We start from the raw sequence: 22,278 nt of genomic DNA, 5'->3' as shown, positions 1-22,278 counted from the left end.
AGTGATCGACCTGATGAAAAGATCGTCTCACTAAGCTTAAAGCGCCTAAGCATTGGCTCATTAGCAAAAAGCACCGACATACAGGTTCATTAGCAAAAGGCACCGATATACAGGTTCATTAACAAAAGGGCACCGACATATAGGTTCAAGAGCAAAGAGCGCCGACGTACAGGCATAGCAAAAAGCAAAGTTCAGGCGAACTTTTAAAGATCGACGGGCGTGGATCTTCAGTATTTTCCTTTGGGAGATTATCGCATCAAATGAGGATGACTTCAAGAGAAGATGTCTTCGGCATCATTCCCTAGCTTGCGGAAAGTTGTCACAAACAACTGAAGGTAATTTCGGGTGAAATTGCTTTCGATCATAGTTCCTAAGGCATGGAATGTGATCATAATGCGGATGAGAATTATTTCAAGAGAAATAATTTTCGATGATATTCCCTTGGACGTGGAATATTATCAAAGCGGAGAGGATCGTTTCGGGCGAAGCAATCTTCTAATTTGGAAGCAGTTACAAGGCGTAGCGGTTTTCAAGCGGGATGACATTCTCTAGCTTGCAGGAGGTCATCAAAACAAATCGGTTACTTTCAGAGACGTGTGCTCGACGGTGCAAGATACACGTTTCTTAATTCTTTTATCTGTTTAACTAACATTGTTTTGCAGGTATTGGCGTTATAAGATTGATTTAGGATCGCAAAACGTTCTGAATCATTCTCCGTCCCTATCGATACTTTGGCTTTCGTTTTCGAAACTTGCGTTTCTCCAAACTCAGTCAAAGTGGGGGCTTCTGTAGACACCCATTTGTGTCTCCCCAAAACAAAACCCAGTGATGAGTACCTTTCACGTCGAATCATAATCGAATAAAACGAAAGTGTGGAAAGGTCTAGTGTTGCGGGAAGTTTTATTTCTTTTCTTTTCTCTTCTCCCTGTTTTTGAAAACTTTATTTTTAAGAAAACATCCAATCCAGTTTGGTTGGTCCATAATATGGGTCCAATAGTGGTGTAGTTGGATGGGGCTTGCAAAGACCTTTCCAACGATATATTATAAGCCCAATTCCGATGAATATTGAGGAATTTATGGCCAATTTACTAAACTGGGCCCGGTTTGAGTTTTAAGTACGGCTCAATGATCTAGGGGAGGGCCTAATATGATTTATCATTCCTAATGTAATTAGGAATGGTTTTGGTCTTCTAGAACATTCTAGAAGGTCTTATCATTCTTTATTCAATTAGGATTCTTTAGAGTTTTAATTAGATCAAGTAGCATTTTCGACTGAAATTATATTATTTTATCTTCCAGTACGGTAAAATTATCATAGTTTCGAAAACGTGTTAAAAGCCGGTTTGGCGTCCAACCCCAGGCCTTGGCGCCTGGAACCAGGATTGGCGCCAGACGCCAGCCATTGGCGCCTGGCGCTAGCCAATGGTCCTGGCGCCAATGAGCCAGGGCTGGCGCCAAGTTGTTTCTGTGATCTTCAGACTCTGTTTTGATAAATTATCTTTTTTAGCCGATTTTCTTTATAAATATCGTACCAAAAACTCCGTTTTCAAGGGGTCTACAATCAACCATCACCAATTATCTCCAATCACCGATTATCAATTTTCTACAATCTACAATCAATAATCATCAACATTCTCCAATTCTCTTTATTCATCATCTTTCTTTCATCAATTCTCAATTCTTAATCTTTTGGCATTCTTTCTTTTCTAAACTTTGGTTTTCATACAAAATTCCGCATTCACAAGATCTAGAAACACCTAGCCATATTCGAAATTGCCTTCGCCCTAGACGTGAAAGGTTTTAATTTCTGAGGGTTTGGTCCCAAATCTCTCTTTCAATTATTTAATTTAATTGTTTTGTTTATTATTTTTCCTTGAAGTTACTAACGTGTGTATTTTGTTATTAGAAAAAGGTACGAGGCATCCAAGTAAGTACTTTAATTGATTAATTGATATTATGATGTAGAAACCATGTTTATATTGTTGTTATGATATTCCTAGTATCATGTCTAGGTTAATTTTAATATCAAATATGATTAAAAGTATGATGCTTCCTATATTCTTCCTAATATTTATGATTGTTAGTATCATGTTAGGGCTAAAGCTTTGATTTTTATTGCTTAGTGACATGCTAGGGTTTGTTATTAATCTTGTTAGTATCATGCCTAGGATCTTGCTATTTTTATTATGCTTTAATATTAACATGATTATGATTATGATTATTATAATTATTATTCATGATGTTATTTATTTATTATGTTGCTTGATATGCATATTTTTATTTATTTATTGCTTGATCACCTTTATTGTATGTTTAAAGGGAATTGGTATTTGCAATCACGCTTAATAAGATAATTAATAATCTTGTTTAGGGTTAATTGTGATTATAATTTCAAGTGATCGCCAATAATAGTTTAATTGTGCATTAAATTCAACCAACATAGATTAAACAGGTTTAGGGTTAATCCTATTGATTGTATGTTAGTCAGAAAGCGCACATGAATACGATCAGAATAAAGTAGAGGCCTATTATTAGGGCAGGTTCAATCTCTTTTAGGTTGGATTTGTACCTTCATCCCCGAACCCTTATTTGGTTCATGACCTTATGGAGTTGACGATCTCTTGGATCGTTAAGGGGTGTAATCTTCACCTCGTGAACGGTTTACAAGTTCCTTAAAAACTTGTTGGCGACTCTTTTGCTCTATCTTCTTCCCTTTTGGACGCCACCGTACTTTAGTGTATGATCACAGTGGGGTTCAAGCTAGTGGGATTTTAAAGGCTTGAAAATATTCCCCACAACTACCCATAATTACTTGAGTAGGACACTCAAGAAAGCTACGTTCGGCCTGATTCCTTAGGAAAGGATACGTAGGCAACCCATTACGGGTGCGGCCACTTTATTTTTTCGACATCTCCGCATTCCAGAATCAACAAAAAGTCAACAAAAGTCGGAAAAGCAACTGGCGTCACAAAACAGAGTCTGGCGCCAGCCAAAAGCCATTAGCGCCAGACGATGGAATTGGCGCCTGGCGCCAAACCTCAATAGCTGGCGCCAATCTGCAATTACTGACGCCAATTCAGTCATAAAATCTCGGCGAATTTCAGTGTTTTTCGGAAAATTTTCGACTTCCGTACTCAAAAGGTTTCCGAAAATTAATTTTTTTTTCGGTTTTTCATTGCTTTAATAAAATAAATTTAAAGTAACAATTTAATTGAAAGCTGAAATTTCATTAATAAAATAAAATTGCACTGTTAATGGAATTTAAATAAGGCTGAAATAAATTAACTTTAAATAAAAATTAAGAATCTAATAAATCTAAAGCTAAGCAATGTTCTAGTCTTTCTTCTCCTTCTTTGCTCTTTTCCAATTCTTTTCTGCCTCCTCCTCTTCATCCATTACTTTAGCTAGTAGGCATCCTTTAGAGGACCTACATTCAATCTTAGAATAGATTGTTTCTCCTTCAGCTAGCACCCCATGCTTCTTTTCCATCCAAGCCTTCTTCTCTATAACTTTCCTTTTTCCCTTGTCTTTAGTAGTATTCTTCTTCTTAGGCATTGTAGGTGTCTTGAACTCAATTCTTGCACCTAAGCGTTCCTTGGCCGGTGTCACTCTGTCACCTAGACGATTCTTCACATCGGTTCTAGCCTCATCAATTGAAGACTTCTTCAGCAACAACTTCTTTACATAATTAGGTAAAGAAGGGAGAACCTTTTGGGTAATCACCTCCCATAAAGGTCTAGCGCTCCAGTAAGTGTCAAATTTATCTACTTCTTGAGATATGGGATACTCATAGGGAGGACGAAGATCCCCGGAAGGAATATTTTGAAGCAAGCCATATTGTCTCTTCACTCTGCAGGGGTAATAATATGTCATGCGAGACAAGCTTGGAAGACGGCAGAAAGGTTGCTTGTTAACACCAACCATCCTTTTTATTTTCCACCAGGGGATGACCCACTTGATAGCGAAATCACGTGATTCAAAGACTTTCGTCCACCCATGGCGCCCAATTTTAGGGATGCGCTTCTTTCTTCTCACAAAGCAAGTGGGCGTATAACTTTCAATGTCGTCCGGAGGGCTAATTAATCCTAGCCTTTCCATTAGCCACATCTGAAAAAAAAAAAAAAAAAAAAAAAAAAAAATCAATGCAAATACATTAATATTACAATACAAAAATATATTTTTTGATTTCTGTAATTAAAAATATTATTTTTCTACCTGTAATAAAATTGGAGAACCGCGAAGAGGTGCTTTTGGGTCCCTTTTCAATTCATCTAGACTAATCATAGTCTCTCCAACTATTAATGGCATGGGATTTCTCCCTGATTCAATTTGTTCTAGCACAGTGGTTATAATTGATTGACCCTCGTTAATTTTACCACTACTAAGACAATATTGATTAAGCATGCAGAATAAGAACGCCCTTCTTCTATATATGTGAAAAGACTCAGAAAGCAAGAGAACTCCAGTCCTGTGATGAGACTGAAGTTTGTAGGAGTGACCATCATCTCACCCCATGGAAAATGAAAAGTTTGTAGGAGTGACCATCATCTCACCCCAGAAGAACTCCACCAGAGCGCGTACTACGTGGTGACCCCCGCTGGAGGCAACCATAGCCTCGGAGGTCTCAAACAGGGCAACTAGTCCGCAAGACTCCCATAGGAGTCTCGTCTCTCGATCTCTGGCGATATGCATCCTATACAAATCGCCTAGACCATCACAGCCAAAGCCGTGATGCCGTGTCCTCCCAGGCTCGCTTCCCCGTCTCACCCTCTCAGAAATGTGGTGGACAGGGGCAAAGAACAAGGTCTGCTCATCCCACTCTGGGAACCGACCAAGCGAAGTGGACGGTGTAGTGTCGTCCTCCACGGGCTCATGCTCCCGTCTAGTGTTTCGGGACCGTGAACCTGAGCCTCGTTGTCTAGCCATGCTACATTGTGCATAATCATCATAAATTGAGGTTCTATAGTATCTAAGGTTCGCCTAGCCGCATGATACTATGTTCGCAAAAAAAAAAAACAGAGTACGTAGTACTAAAACATAGCACAAATTCAAATTGAGCATGACAGCATTTTTTCAAGCAATCAAACAATTTCTTGCAACACTATAGTGATTATTGTGACAAATTGAACAAGAATTGCTAGCAAAGACATCAAGAACGGGTCGTATTGTTCTTCACGACCTTAAGAGGTCCAACAATGGCGGATTGCTCATTTCTTCACCAAATTGAGTCAAACAAGTCTCAAATTACTCCCAAGGCAATATACAAACATAAACAAGCAATTTCATGGCATAAAACTTGATAAACAAAGCAAATTGAGCATTATAAGTTTCGAATTTTCATGAAATTCGTGGATGAACATGCCAAAAATTCATAAAAACCGGTGTGAGTTGGAGGAAAACTTACATAGATAGGGAATATGGATGAGAAGAGCTTTGATTTGCAACAAGTTTGAGCGAATTCGGTTGAGAAACGAATGAGCAACGATCAATTGAAGTTTCGACTTCTTTCGAGCAGCGTTCGCAACAAACCAGAGCACGAAATGAACTGAAAACTGGAATTTAAAGTGATTCCCGTGCTGGCGCCAGTCCCTAGGCATTGGCGTCACATTCTGTGCTTGGCGCCATACGCCAATATCAGCGCATGGCGCTAATGCCATAAGTCTGGCGCTGATTGATTTTCAGCGACGCCAAAGCAGCCAGCCACCTGTTGGGGTTGTGCTAGCTTTCTGCAACATATTTTGGGTTCCTTGGTACACCGGTTAGCCCCTCTAAGCAATTTGACATGATTAGGTAATCGGCTTGATTACGTAAAGTGATCGACCTGATAAAGAGATCGTCTCACTTATCTTAAAGCGCCTAAGTATTGGCTCATTAGCAAAAGGTACCGACATATTGGTTCGTTAGCAAAAGGCACCGACATATTGGTTCGTTAGCAAAAGGCACCGACATACAGGTTCAAGAGCAAAGAGCACCGACATACAGGTTCAAGAGCAAAGAGCACCGACATACAGGTTCAAGAGCAAAGAGCGCCGACGTACAGGCATAGCAAAAGCAAGGTTCAGGCGAACTTTTAAAGGTCGACAGGCATGGATATTCGGTATTTTCCTTTGGGAGATTATCGCATCAAATGAGGATGACTTCAAGAGAAGATATCTTCGGCGGAAAGTTGTCATGGACAACTGAAGGTAATTTCAGGGCGAAATTGTCTTCGATCATAAGTCCTGAGGCATGGAAGATGATCATAATGCAGATGAGAATTATTTCAAGAGAAATAATTTTCGATGATATTCCCTTGGACGTGGAATATTATCATAGCGGAGAGGATAGTTTCAGGCGAAGCAATCTTCTAAATGGAAGCAGTTACAAGGCGTAGCGGTTTTCAAGCGGGATGACATTCTCTAGCTTGCAGGAGGTCATCAAAACACAAACAACAGCAGCAGCAATCGGTTACTTTCAGAGACGTGTGCTCGACGGTGCAAGATACGCGTTTCTTAACTCTTTTATCTGTTTAACTAATGCTAGTTTTGCAGGTATCGGCGTTACAAGATTGATTTAGGATCGCAGAACGTTCTGAATCATTCTTCGTCCCTATTGATACTTTGACTTTCGTTTTCGAAACTTGCGTTTCTCCAAACTCAGTCAAAGTGGGGGCTTCTGTAGACACCCATTTGTGTCTACCCAAAACCAAACCCAGTGATGAGTGTCTTTCACGTCGAATCATAATCGAATGAAACGAAAGTGTGGAAAGGTCTGGTGTTGCGGAAAGTTTTATTTTTTTTTCTTTTCTCTCCTCTCTGTTTTTGAAAACTTTATTTTGAGAAAACAGCCAATCCAGTTTGGTTGGTCCATGATATGGGTCCAATAGTGGTGTAGTTGGATGGGGTTTGCAAAGACCTTTCCAACGATATATTATAAGCCCAATTCCGATGAATATTGAGGAATTTATGGCCAATTTACTAAACTGGGCCTGGTTTGAGCTTTATGTACGGCCCAATGATATAGGGGAGGACCTAATATGATTTATCATTCCTAATGCAATTAGGAATGGTTTTGGTCTTCTAGAACATTCTAGAAGGTTTTATCATTCTTAATTCAATTAGGACTCTTCAGAGTTTTAATTAGATCAAATAGCATTTTCGACTGAAATTATATTATTTTATCTTCCAGTACGGTAAAATTATCAGAATTTCGAAAACGCGTTGAATTCCGAATTGGCGTCCAACCCCAGGCCTTGGCGCCTGGAACCAGGATTGGCGCCAGACGCCAGCATTGGCGCCTGGCGCTAGCCACTGGTCCTGGCGCCAATGATCCAGGGCTGGCGCCAATGTGTTTTTGTGGTCTTCAGACTCTGTTTTGATAAAATATCTTTTTTGGATGATTTTCTCTATAAATATCGTATCGAAAACTCCGTTTTCATTCATCAAGAGTCACCAATTCTCTTTATTCTTAAGTTTTCATCAATTCTTTTCATCATCTTCATCTCTTTCATCAATAATTCTTAACATTTATGCATTCTTTCTACTTTACTTTTTCACACAAAATTCCACATTCACAAGATCTAGAAACGCCTAGCCATATTCGAAGTTGCCTTCGCCCTAGACGTGAAAGGTTTTAATTTCTGAGGGTTTGGTCCCAAATCTCTCTTTACATTATTTAATTTAATTGTTTTGATTATTATTTTCCTTGAAGTTACTAACGTGTGTATTTTGTAATTAGAAAGAGATACGAGGCATCCAAGTAAGTACTTTAATGGTTTAATTGATTTTATGATGTAGATATCATGCTTAGATTGTTATTTTGATATTCCTAGTATCATGTCTAGGGTAACTTTAATATTAAGTATGATTAAAAGTATGATGCTTCTTATGTTCTTTCTAATATTTATAATTATTATTCGTGATATTGATTATCATGATTATTTTTATGTTGCTTGATATGTATCATATTTTATTTGTTATTGCTTGATTACCTTTATTGCATGTTAAAGGGAATTGGTACTTGCAATCACGCTTAATAAGGTAATTAATAATCTTGTTAGGTTAATTGTGATTATAATTTCAAGTGATCGCCAATAATATATTTATTTGTGCATTAATGTTCAACCAACATAGATTAAACAGGTTTAGGGTTAATCCTATTGATTGCATGTTAATCAGAAAGCGCACATGAATACGAGCAGAATAAAGTAGAGGCCTATTATTAGGGCAGGTTCAATCTCTTTTAGGTTGGATTTGTACCATCATCCCCGAACCCTTATTTGGTTCATGACCTTATGGAGTTGACGATCTCTTGGATCGTTAAGGGGTGTAACCTTCACCTCGTGAACAGTTTACAAGTTCCTTAAAAACTTGTTGGCGACTCTTTTGCTCTATCTTCTTCCCTTTTGGATGCCACCATACTTTAGTGTATGATCACAGTGGGGTTCAAGCTAGTGGGATTTTAAAAGCTTGAAATTATTCCCTACACTAGCCATATTCGAAGTTGCCTTCGCCCTAGACGTGAAAGGTTTTAATTTCTGAGGGTTTGGTCCCAAATCTCTATTTCAATTATTTAATTTAATTGTTTTGATTATTATTTTTCCTTGAAGTTACTAACGCGTGTATTTTGTAATTAGAAAGAGGTACGAGGCATCCAAGTAAGTACTTTAATGGTTTAATTGATATTATGATGTAGATATCATGCTTAGATTGCTATTTTGATTCCTAGTATCATGTCTAGGGTAACTTTAATATCAAGTATGATTAAAAGTACGATGCTTCCTATATTCTTCCTAATATTAATTCATGTTAGTATCATGTTAGGGCTAAAGCTTTGATTTTTATTACTTAGTGACATGCTAGGGTTTGTCATTAATCTTGTTAGTATCATGCCTAGGATCTTGCTATGTTTACTATGCTTTAACATGATTATGATTATGATTGATATTATTATTATTAATGATGTTGATTATTTATTATGTTGCTTGATATTTATGTTATTGCTTGATCACACCTTTTATTGTATGTTTAAAGGGAATTGGTACTTGTAATCACGCTTAATAAGATAATTAATAATCTTGTTAGGGTTAATTGTGATTATAATTCAAGTGATCGCCAATAATAGGTTTATTTGTGCATTAAATTCAACCAACATAGATTAAACAGGTTTAGGGTTAATCCTATTGATTGTATATTAATCAGAAAGCGCACATGAATACGAGCAGAATAAAGTAGAGGCCTATTATTAGGGCAGGTTCAATCTCTTTTAGGTTGGATTTGTACCTTCATCCCCGAACCCTTATTTGGTTCATGACCTTATGGAGTTGACGATCTCTTGGATCGTTAAGGGGTGTAGCCTTCACCTCGTGAATGGTTTACAAGTTCCTTAAAAACTTGTTGGCGACTCTTTTGCTCTATCTTCTTCCCTTTTGGATGCCACCATACTTTAGTGTATGATCACAGTGGGGTTCAAGCTAGTGGGATTTTAAAGGCTTAAAACTATTCCCTACAGAAGGCGTCGCGACCGGTGGTGGTTTGGGGGAGGGAAGGAGTAGGTTTGTGGTTGGCGGTGGTTGCGCGGTGGTGGGGCTGGGGTGGCTGGGGTAGTTTTAGGGTTTTTTATTTTTATTTTTATTTATTTTTTTTTAAATTTTTTTTAAACAACTAAAATGGTGACACGTGTCACTGAGGACCCCACTTAACGGAAATTTTGGACGGAATCCGTTAAGTGGTGGTAATACCAATTTTTTGTTAGTTTGTGTGGTGTTAAAATCAATTTTTTTTTTTTTTGGGAGGTGTTAAAAACCATTTTCGGGTTTTTGTGTGGTGTTAAAATCTAAAATTTGCAGTTAATCCAAGAAACCCATGAAGTGAAGGCCCAAAGGAGCAAGGTGAATGAGATCCGTGATGATTCAAGTGGGAGCATTTACTTTATTGGTTTTCTTAGGATTAGGGGGCCATGCTATGTCTTGTTTATGCATTCAGTTTATTATGCATGTTAGATTTTATTGATGTTTTGTGATGATGCGCTAGAGTTCACTATTAATCACAACATAATGAATCTAGGTCCCAGTAATATTGAGGTAGCTTTTCCAATCAAAAACCCGATGAAACCTTCGATATTTATGATGGGTCATGCTAAAGCTGGGTGTCATATTATATCTTAGGGGAGTGGGGGTAAAACAAATTTTACAATTTTGATTGGTTATACTCAACAAGGTTACCTAAAGAGTTTAGAACCTTGAAGCTAAGGGTAATAATTAAACATGTGATGATTAATTATTCAACCAAGAGTTACAAAGAGTTGTAATCAGTAAAGAGTTTACTCACCTTGAAAATGTAACGGTTGATGGTAGGGCTAAAGTCCGGTCAATTATTGCACAAATAAAGGATCTTGGAATCATTTTATTCAATAGGGATCAAATTAAAATTGAATAAATGCTTTAAAAGTTACCAATATTTAATTCGCTTATGGTACTTTAAATTTTATTAAACATAATTGAATTTTGCGTTTACTTATAAGTAACATGTCATTCTAATTTTATTATTATATATAATTTTGTTGCTAATCTCCCCGATTGAAAATAAAGTTGAGAAATGTTCTCAAAAGGTTAAAAGATAATCCATAAAACTATATTCCAATTTTGCTAAGATGGTTCTAAAAGGCAAGTTTTATAAATCCATGTCACATGTCTAAGGTTGGTTTTATTCAAAATGTTTGAGTAAAATGCTAACACATCTTCATTTTGAAAAATGTTTCAAGGGATATAATGAGATGGGAGGTAAAAACCCTCTAAAAGACAAGCATAGAAGTCCAATAAAATCTCTTATTTTCAATATGATTGGATATAAGAAAGTGATTGGAAATTTCTATGATCAAAAGTTGATCAAATGACGCTATTCTTCTCCATTTTATATAAGAGTTAAATAGTTGATTAAACTCTATTATGAATAATGATTGAATAGACTTAGCAAAATCATGAAAAGTGCTTAAAGTAGTTAATCAAAGCATCATTTTGAACCTAAGAGAAGTGTTCTAAGTGGCTCAAATGGGAAAGGTGTAGGAATATATGAGGATTGCATTAAGAAGTTATGGGCCAAGAAATGCAAACAAGTTGCTACTTCTCAAACCTAGAACTACTTACATGCTAAAAGTTGTTATGAACAACAAATGTTTCAAATTAAATGGACCAATTCCAATTGATTAGAAACTACCTCATATAGTTGGAAGGTAAAAGAATGGAAATGTTCCAATTTAATAAGTATATTATAGAAATTGATTTAGCACATTGCTACTTCTTGGACATATGATGTCTTGTTTAGTTCTCTCTCATTGAGAAATAAATCTACAAGTTTAGAAGCAAATGTTGCTATTTCACAAGTAGAGTCTACGAGTCTGGAAGCAAAAGTTGCAACTTTACAAGTAGAAACTATATTTCACCTTACCTTGTTATTGGCTAGAATTAAATAAATGTTATTCACTCTTGCCATTATCAAAGCACCATTCAATGTTAGTAATGACTAAGCATCGAAGATTCAAAAACGTGGAATAAATTTTATTCTATGCTTCATTGAATCATAATGTGTTTTGAGATTGCTAAATAGGTTCAAAGTTCTATATGATAGAAATAATTAAACCATTTCTATATATATAAATTGTCTCTAAAAATGTCAATTAATTCGAATGAAAAATTAACATTGCATGCGAAAGATCCAAAGGGATGGACTTTCAATATCATTGGATTATGAATCCATTGATATATGTAAATATCATTCTAATTTGATATTATTGACAAAGTCACCATTTAGAGAAATGATGATGAGAACTCAAGGTCGAATACATATCGATGTAAGAAAACCAAAGGTTCAAAGACTAGAGACGCACAATAAAACTTCATTTGTGATATGATCACTACTTGTGCTTAGTTGAAGCATAAGAGTGAAAATTTTGAAAAGTTCAAAATGTTCAGTATGAAGTTCAGTATCAACTTGACAAGATAATAATTGCATTACAATTTGATTGTAATTGTGAAAATTTGAGTCAATACATTTACTTGGCAACACATTCAAAATATTGCGATATGATCGTAATAATGAAAATTTAAGCCAAGACCTTGATGAACATCCAAGAGTTGTGAAATCGTTTTACGACAAACTCCGAAAGAAAACCTTGTGAAGTGTTTATGAAGGGAGCTATCAATCTATATAAGATATATTTTGATAATGGATAAATTACCTATCTTCCAACCATTGTTCGAGGGGTATACTTTTAAGATAAGCTACAAAACTAAACAAAGCTAAATAGGTCAAATCAAAATGTAGCAAAGGCTTCATATGTGATATGGATAAGAAAAGTTCTTATAAAGTCTTTCTACAAAGAAAGGAATAAAAGTTGTATAAAATCGTTTAATGCATGATCAATTCCTATACAGAGCACGGGGTACTACTACACAAATCATACTTAGCACAAAATGTTTGTTGCTCAAGTAGGTGCCCTTATGGAAATTGTTCCAAAAGGTCAAGTGGGAGTAGTATAAATCTCAAAAGAGTTCGAGAAAAGCGACAAACAAACATGGCTCAAACCATGGTTGGTTCACCCTATGCTAAATGTGCCTCCTCAAAAAGACAAGTGGGAGTATAAGAATCTCGAAAAGTTCGAGAGCCTTGAAAAAGTTCAAGAAAAATGAATTCGAAAATCTTGAAGAAATTTGAGAAGTAATTGAATCAAAGCAACAATATGAACATGATTCACCTCATGTTACAAATGACAACGCGTGGTCTCATTAAGTGTAATGGGAATAATAACCATGTGTCGAAGGTAGTACATTCCAAGTGCACATCCTCTATTGTCGTTTCTCATTGAAAACTAAACAAAGTTGTTGTATGAGTTTCAATTGTTGCATCAAACCCACAACGATGACTAGCATATGTAAAACTTAATCAAAGAAATATGATTTCATATTGATTAAGAGTTCTAAAAACATTCATTTTGGAACATGATGATTATGCAAGTAATAAAGATGATTTGACAAGTTATGACTCCAAGTGGTTTAAAACCAGTAAATCTGAAATAGATTCTAAGTCTGTAAGCAAGTGTATGAAACTTGAATGATTTGCATAATTGAGTAAGACTCATTGTAAGCAAAGCAGACAAGAAAGAAAAATGTTTTCTAGCTAAGCAAAGACTTAATGGATTCAACAAATTCATAGTATGACTATGATTACGATGTAATACCTTGTATTTTTAAACCCGTTTACTAATTATCAACTATGGATTTTTTCCGAGATATTTCAAATATTATGTTATTATACAAAATAAATTATTTAAGTCGTTATATACAAATGACAATTTTATAATTACGTTTTATAATGAGTTTGATTATACTAATCAAGTTAAAGTTATCATGCCCGAAAACCGGATTTTCTACCTTAAATCCTTTGTTCCCGAGCCAAATATTTTGTTCCCGAGTCATACTACAAGTGCCAAAAGTATTTAGTATCCTCTTTGCTAAAGTCAACTCTAAAACTCCACACAAATTGCTCCACGTAGCTCCCTTCTACACCATTCATCCTCATTTTCGTTCCAAGCTTGAGCAGTCTCGAAAAACACCTCCGATCAAGTTCCATCCGTGGTCCGATTCGTCTGAAATTTTGACAGCTTGTTTGAGACATTCCAATCTTCAAATTCAACGGTGTGATTGTTGTTTGGTACTATAGATCAAAAGTTATGGCTTCTGAACAGAAACTCATTTTCTTGCTTCTAGAACATCTTCATGTCGGCAAAAATGGAACCAAGGTTCCCACTTGTTCTTTCATTAATGGAGACAGCTGAAATAGTGCCTAATTGAGGCTATAAATAGCCATGAAAATCAGTCACACTTCCCACATTCATCTTTCCCAAACTACTCTCTTCATCCTCCATCTTCTCCTTTCTAAATCTTTCCTTGTTTCCTCTTTCTTCCTCTTTGGCCGTGAACACCACGACCACCACCTCTCCGACCACCTTACTGCAGCCCTCTTACCGTTGCCGTCGCTGCTACCCATAGGTAGTCCCTCCACCTTCCTTCATTGCTTGATTATCTAAGCTTCCAACCTTGTTTCGATACTACATTATTGATGTTGTTATTGTTCTTCATTTTGGGTCATATTATTACTACTACTACTGTACACTACTAGTACACATATATACTAATGATAATCTACCATTATAAATTATTGTTAATTGTTATTATCTTGATTAAATTACATCAAACAACTACACTATACATATTACTACTACTACATACTAAAATAAGTACTACTACTATTCATGATGTTATAAGTATTATTATCATTATATTGTTGGTGTTTTTCTACTACTACTACTCCTCTACGTACTACTCCTACTACATATTATTATTATTATTATTATTATTATTATTATTATTATTATTATTATTATTATTATTATTATTATTATTATTATTATTATTATTATTACTACTACTACTACTACTACTACTACTACTACTACTACTACTACTACTACTATTATTATTACTACTACTACTATTATTATCGTCATTAATAATATAACTAACTCTCTTAATATTAAAAAGGTTTCTTGAATTATGAAAGTATAAACATTACAAGAGTTAAACTAATTGACCGTCCACAACTAAGTCAAGGGTCTACATTTTATGCACTAGTGTTTATGGGTTGAAGAGTTTTTTATTAGGACTTTGTGTTTATTGTAGTAGGGATTTCAAGTTCGTAATTAGGAACTTCGTGCTTGTTTGCAAGAATCAAGGTACGTACACGTGGCTAGATCTTTTAAAAAGTGGCTTTTATATGCAACGTGTTTTACATGTTAAGTGATTTCGAACCATGTTTAAATAATTGTGAAATATATTTCGGTGAAACATGTTTTAATCGTTTAATCTCAAATGTTAAAATATTTTATATGGTTGATTATAAACTTGTATTGATATTCAAGAAGGAAGTTTTATTGTTTTAATTTATCCCGAGTATGGGATATTGGAAAGTTTATTTATCAGGATTTATTCCTTGGATCTTTGGATTTTTAACTCCCACTACGCGGAGTAAGTTGAAGACTATGGACTTTCACTAGTAGAAAAATACAAAAAGGCACCGCTCTATGGCCACCGATTTTTGAAAACCGGTGGCTTAAAAAATGGGCGGGATAGGCTAATTCACATTGCCCCGGGTTCAAACCGAACCGGTGGCATAAATGGTAAACGCCACCGGTTTAAACCCGTGGCAATAATCAATTAAAAAAAACGCCCCCCTTATAAACCCCAAACCCTACCTCATTTCCCTCTTAGCCGTTCTTTCTCTCTCCTACTCTCCCCTCTCCTCTTTCTCTCTCCTGCTCTCCCCTCTCTTCTTTCTCTTTCAATTCGACTGCTCTGTTCTCTTGCTCTTCTCCTTCGTCTCCTTCTCCCTCTTCTCCTTCGTCTCCCATCACCAATAAACCACAAAGACATGCATCATGAAGACATGCACGAGGTTTGTGTTTAAAATCGATTTTTCTTGGTTAATTAATCGGATTTTGTTGGGTTTAATTGATTGATTTTCTAGGTTTAATTAATCGTTTTTGGAATTATTTTTCTTAATCGATTTTAATCAATTAATTCTGGGTTTTTGTTTTTTGAGTTCGTGAATCAATTTCTTGTTTTTTTTTCCTCGGTTTTTTAACTTATTTCTGGGATTTTTTTTTATTTTTGTTTAATTTTTTTTCTGGGTTTTCTTCTGGGTTTTGGTTTCATTACTAGTTATTGATTTTCCTGGGTTAATTAGTCGATTTTGGATTTTTTTAGTGTTTTCATCGATTTTAATTCGATTTTTAATTGATTTTAATCGATTCTAAGTCGATCTCCTTCTAGGTTCATTCGAGTTAATTCTGGGTTTTTTTTTCTGGGTTTTTTTTTTTTTTTGAGTTCGTGAAAATCAATTTGTTTTTTTGAGTTCGATTTAATTCTCATTTTGTTTTTCATTCTCGTTTTGAAAATCAATTCGATTTTTTTATTTAGTTCGATTTAATTCTCGGGTTTTCACTAATTTCTGGGGATTTTGTTTAATTTTTTTTCTGGGTTTTTTTTTTCTGGGTTTTAGTTTTCTGGGTTTTTGTTTAATTTCTGGGTTTTGTTTACATTTTTGTGTGTTTTTTCTGGGTTTATTTAACCGATTTAAATCAATTTATGGGTACCATGCATACTGTTCTAGTTTTTATTTTTATTTCGCAGCTTATTTATTTTATTTAATCGATTTTTTTTTGTTTGATGCAGGTATATTGATTTAGATGTAGATGTTAAATCGAAGAATAAAGATGCTGGATTATTGATTTAGGTGTTATATGGGTTATTTTTTAATTTTAATGTTGTAATTTTTTTTTGGTTTTTTATTGTAATTTTTTTTTTTTTTTGATTTTAATGTTGGAATTTTAGTCTTGTGTAATTTGATTAATTTAGTTCTTTTAAATTGGAATTGTTGTATGAGTAATTTAGTTGTAGTTATTAATTTAGTTTTTTCACTCCTAAAAAGTGTACAATTACTAGATACTGATGAATATATATGTGTTTTTATGTATTTTACATATAAATATAGTTTCTACTACAATTTAAGTGAAATAAATGCAAATTTTTTTTTTTTTTTTTTTTGTTTTTTATGGGCATTATTGCCACCGGTTAACCGGTGGCAATACTTGTTAATACCATTAAAAAAAAATTGCGGGAAGCATTATTGCCACCGGTTAACCGGTGGCAATATTTGTTTTTGCCACCGGTTTTGAACCGGTGGCTTTTTAATAAGATTATTGTCACCCCTCAAATGGCCACCGGTTTAAAGCGGGTTTTGAACCGGTGGCCAATTCATATTTTCGTCTAGTGTTTGTATGACCTAGTCTTTCCCCTTGATAGCACTATGTAAAGGAGTTACTAGCTTGGGGGGTGTGCACACTTAGGTGGTAAAATGATTTACGAAAATATGGACTGATCCATCCTATTCGGAATTATCTTTGGAAAGTTGGTTATTTCGGAAATTGGTTCTTCTGACAAGTTTTTATACATGAATTTCTATTCATGAATGGTTTGGATAAATTATGATTTATTTAAGTTAAATATCTTCGAAAGCATGTTTAATTAATTAAATTGATTTTACATGTCTAGCATTTGTATGTACTTAGCATTTTGGCTAATACGTATTTGTTTTGTTTTGGCTTGGCCCTACTTGTCATTTTGATGAGTAGATAGGTGATGGCGATCGGACAACGCGAACTATGTGCTGCATTGGGAATGATGGGCGGTGGTCACCTAGTTTAATTTAGTAAACATAGTATTAGTGGTGTAGCTACTTTGAAAGTGTATCAAACTATTTTATTATTATTATTATTATTAATGAAAGTATAGTACTATTTTCCGCTGCAAAACTCTGTTAAGCCTTACGTAATCACGTGGCGGTAATACTCCCATGTTACTCCCTAAAGTTGAATTATTATTGTTAATATTAGAGAGTAATTTGGGGGTGTTACATACGATGAATCCTTTACATTAGTCACGTTGCAAAGATCTATTAAAGATATTTTAGTGATTTCTACCTTATAAGATTTGGTAGATGGATTTCAAAATGCCTTCTTAAAATTGTTCATGAAATAAGATTTGTATATGATACAATCAAAAGTTTGAAAATCCAATCATCCTAAAGATGCATAAAAGATCCTTTAATGGATTGAAGTTAGCATCTGGGAGTTAATATTCTTAATTTTGTGAGTTAATCAAATCGTTTGATGTTCTCGTAAAATGAAGAAAAGTTCTTGTGTGTACAAGATGTTTAGTGGGAGCTATGAAGTCTTCTTGGTCTAGTATAAAGAGCAAATTATTCATTGCTTGAAGAGTCAAGTGGTGGGTAATGCATTTTGTATGAAAAACCTTGAAGAAGAAGAAGATGAGTACTTTGGGATTCAAGATCTATAGAGATAGGTTTTGAAGTATGTTTGAGCTTGGTTAAGAAACTTATATCGATAAGATTCTTATAAGGTTCAAAATTATATTGAAAGGAGTTTCAATCCCATGTAGCATGGCACATTGCTTAATGATTCAATACTTTGAGAAAGGTTGATGAAATTAAGGTTTTGAGTGATGATCCTTATGCAGTATGCAAAGGATGCATCATGCATGTCATACACTATACTCGTCTATTTGATTCACATGTTTTAAGAACAAGTGATGATAGATTTCAATCAAAATCCAATATAACGTTGGAATACAAATTAGAAATTCCAAAGTTCCTTGCAAAAGGGCGAAGGAAAATTCTTAATGTATGGAGATGAATATGATTATAAAATTTAGAAATTGCAAAATTCATGTTTATGAGAATGTCTCATGAACTCTACTTACTAAACCCCTTCCATTTCCAAAGCATGAGAAACATGCTAATGAAACTGGATTGAGGCAAATGATGTAATTAGAAGTTGTATTTGTTTTTGGAGAAAAACAAGTTACATGTGTAATACATTCATTTGCAGAATTATGTTTATCAATTGAAACAAAGTTTCAATATTATTTAATCGTGGTTTCAAGATTAAATAAAATGTCCAAAATAATTATGGATTGATGGGCTCATTAGGTTAATTTATTTAAATAACCCGGTGAATGAAACCCCACAGGTGAACTAAATTCATACATTATTTAAGTTCCTAGTTCGGAATCATTAAAGTGGACATAAATGATTTCATAAATTGGACTAGCATGTAAGATTGATTGGATAGCGCAGTTTCATGGGCTATAGGAGCGTAGTGAAGCTCGGTCAATCACATGGGTATGCATGAATGATGCATGATCGAACTATAGACCTACTTTGAAGTTCAAGTATAGAACTTCCGGATATATTAGTTGATTCCTTTGACATGAGTGGAACATTGATTTCATTCAATGATTGATGTAACTGTGTACATTCAAACGTCTTCCCGTAACTGGAGATTATAAAGGGTGTTTCCTGGTTACCTCATGATTTGAGTGGGAGCCTTGGTTGCCACAAGATTGGATTGAGTCTACCTATTAAATAGGAATGTGTCTTGGCCCCTTGAAGAGGGAGAATTCAGAAAATGCATGGCCGTGCTCAAATGGATTACATAGTAATCATTTGTTTTGTAATTCTAACTCATTTTTCAAGAAAAGATTTGTAGATTAATATGATCACGACATGAGATGCAATCATATTATCAAATCAACACACATTGACTTAAGGAATTTTAATATTGCGCACTTGTCTCAGACAAGTGGGAGATTGAAGGAATTGTGTCTTCGATAAGTGCAATTACTTGATATATCAAGGATCACTATTATGGAGATAATAAGTTCGTTCTTTTGGGTCGTTATTATCTGTTGCTAGACTATGATCAATGATCTTTGGGCTAGTAAAATATTCCAAAGCCTACTAGAATGGATCCCATGAGGTCACACAACAAGGGTATTGGGTTAAGCAAGTAAGAGGCCTATTAATGGGCCTCATGAGCAACTAACTAATCATGAAATGGATTGGGCTAGCATAGTTAGATGAGAATTAGGTTTTGGGCTTTTGACATGGGCTCTGATTTAGAGATGAGATCTATAAATAAGATCCATGCCTAGGGTTGCTTGCAAGCAGCCATAATTCACACACAGTGTATTTTGACATCAAGGCAACCAATCCCAAAGACCCTAATTCCTCTCTCTAACTCACGGCTTTCTCTCTCCTCCCCTCGTCCGTACGGCCGGCCACCTTGGTGGCGCGTGTGGTGGTTCGTGGTGGTTCATGGTGGTTCGTTGCTCGCACTTCTCCATAGAAGGTCAATTGAAGGGTTCAATTGCAACTAACTAGCATTAGTGGAGGTCTTAATCTGTGCCCGTGGACCAAGTAGAGGAATCACGCATGAGGTTCTTTATCTTCCATTGTTCTTGCTCGATCGCACGTGGAATCACGCTTCAAAGGTACGATTATATGTTCTTTATGTGTTATGCTTTAGATCTTGGGATTAGCACTAGTAGAAAAAATGCTATTTGTAACGCCCCATTAGTAACTGACATAAATTATGTTAGTTACTACAAGGGTATTAGTAACTGACATAGCTAATGCGGGTTACAAATAAAATAACATTAGTAACTGGCATAACCAAAGCCAGTTACAAATATAAGGTCAAAGATAGGCTGACCAATTATTAGTATGGGGCATTAAAAAGGTCAGTTACAAATAACAAGTCAAACTTTATTGACTTAATTAAATGTAATGGGTTTTACTAAGGCCAGTTACTAATGCTACTCACGATTTTTTTTTTTAGAAATTAGGATACTTTTCCTCTGACGGCATACAACCTGCCTTATTAATTAATTACCCCATTCTTTCACAACCATCCTTTTTCATTTCCTATGAAACTGCCCTGCTCCTCCAAAACTCTATCATGGAAGTTATCAACAAGGTACGTTTTCGATCTCCTCCTAATATATTTATATTTTAATTAATTTTGATCTAATCGATTATTCAAGAAATAAAAATATGAAATTCTAGGGTTTATTTTCGCCTTTTTTTTTAATTTAATTTAATGGGTGTTTAGGGGTTTCATTACGTGATACTTTCAAATTTGGGCTTCATAGTAGCAGATTGGGGGCTAGAGTTTCGAGCGCAAGAGACAGAAATCGGAATTTGTAATTCCTCACCATCATTTGGCGAGTAGTGGGATGATTCCAAAATCGTTGTATGTAGCAGAAGAGTACATTGGCTTGCCGCCGTTGCGGGGGGTAGGGTTATCTAAGGGTGGGTGCCGCAGCTAGATGATTTATTGAGAAGTTAAATACGGTATAGCTCAATGTATCCTTTGTAATTATTTCCTAGTTTTGTGAGTTTTAAATTGCTTGATAAATTAATTGACAATTAAGAAATTGGGTATTTGTTTAATGCATTGCATTTGGGCATTCATACAAACCAACAATTATGATTTATATATAGTAATGAGAGTGACTTTTTTGTTTCATTTGTATTTGGTTGTGTTGCTCCTAATTTTGTATACGTAGTACTTTTATTACAATGCAAATTTAGATCTAAATTTCTGTTTTTTGAACTTAATCTACCAAAAAAAATAAGATTATTATATTTCATGTATAGTTGCATTGTTGTATATTGGGTGTATTACTTGAATCTTCATATGTGTTGATTAAAACTGAAGAGTTTATCTTGTTGTTGAAACAGAACTTGTTCATCAAATTTGTTGTGGAAAGGAAAGCATGTCGTTTCCTTGAGGTCAGACGAGTAGAGGAGAGTTAAGGATTCATGAGAGTTTAGATGATCTAAGCACTGACTTGGTAGAATATATATCTGAATTATCAGATGCATCAGTAAAAGAGCGGGGCGTTTTTACCATTTCTTTATCTGGTGGTTCTCTCATTGGCTTATTGGGGTATTTAATCTATTCATTGCTCATATTTTACATTATTCATGCCTTTTGGTTAATTATTTGTGTATATCATATTGTGCCAAAACAGAAAACTCGCTGAAGCGCCTTATAACAAAACTATTGATTGGGTTAAGTGGTATATTTTTTGGACTGATGAGCGTGTGTTAGCAAAGAGCCATACTGACAGCAATTACAAGCTAACGAAGGACGGTCTCTTGACCAAGGCCTGTTTTTCGCCCTCTTAATTTTCATCTATAGCTTCTTTACTTTTTGAACTGAAAGTGTTTGCCCTGCTTTGAAGCAGATTCATGTATTTCCTTGGTGTTATCTTTTATTGTTGTTGTACTTGTTTTATGACCTTGGAGCTTCATTTTGTATTTTGAAGCCCGCCTGTATGATTGCTATATTTGTGTATTGTGTAGTAATTGTGCAAGTTATTGAATGCTCCTATTTTGTGGAACTGGCTTTATATATGATGGAGGGTCTAGTTTCTAGGTTTTCTTGGAATAGTTGTAAGGCTAAATTGATGAGTGAGAGGTATTCTTTTGTCATTTTTAAGTCCAAATTTATTGTAGTTTATGTGGTGAAGGATTGCTATCAAATCATACTCTTCAGTAGTGCTCGTATTTTATTTCCTACGTAAAAACAACTGCATAAAATGTACAGATCAGGTGTTGTGTTTAAGCTTAGACTGACATGTTAGCTTTATGGTTGTTTTTGTTTCAAATCCGATATAACTGTCATCAACTTATCATGATAGAAGGACGATCTATAAGTCATGAGGCTTTTTTTAAAATTACAAGAACCTAAGAAAAACTCTGTGGAGAGCTTACTCTTATTCTTTTCTTTGATGCTTGAATCATAGGGTGTTGGTTGCTG

The 22,278-nt window shown here is 35.0% G+C and overlaps 1 protein-coding gene and 2 long non-coding RNA genes across 3 annotated transcripts in view; 2 read left to right on the top strand and 1 right to left on the bottom strand.

Moving 5' to 3' along the window:
• The window catches only part of LOC145558828 (uncharacterized), a 159,220-nt gene that overhangs the window by 88,600 nt on the left and 48,342 nt on the right, over positions 1-22,278 (bottom strand). The gene's annotated exons all lie outside the window — the stretch shown is intronic.
• On the top strand, positions 15,218-16,565 carry LOC145560227 (uncharacterized). The gene is made up of 2 exons (XR_014093113.1): positions 15,218-15,485; positions 16,265-16,565. It is a non-coding gene; the product is annotated as an uncharacterized LOC145560227 (long non-coding RNA).
• Positions 20,318-21,859, top strand: LOC145560225 (uncharacterized). The gene is made up of 4 exons (XR_014093112.1): positions 20,318-20,427; positions 20,563-20,804; positions 21,195-21,402; positions 21,488-21,859. It is a non-coding gene; the product is annotated as an uncharacterized LOC145560225 (long non-coding RNA).

This window comes from Chenopodium album, chromosome 9 (assembly GCF_948465745.1).
Source record: "Chenopodium album chromosome 9, dcCheAlbu1.1, whole genome shotgun sequence".
In the NCBI taxonomy this organism is placed as follows: domain Eukaryota; kingdom Viridiplantae; phylum Streptophyta; class Magnoliopsida; order Caryophyllales; family Amaranthaceae; genus Chenopodium; species Chenopodium album.
The sequence above is the reverse complement of the archived record's forward strand: the minus strand, read 5'-3'. Positions and strand labels throughout refer to the sequence as shown.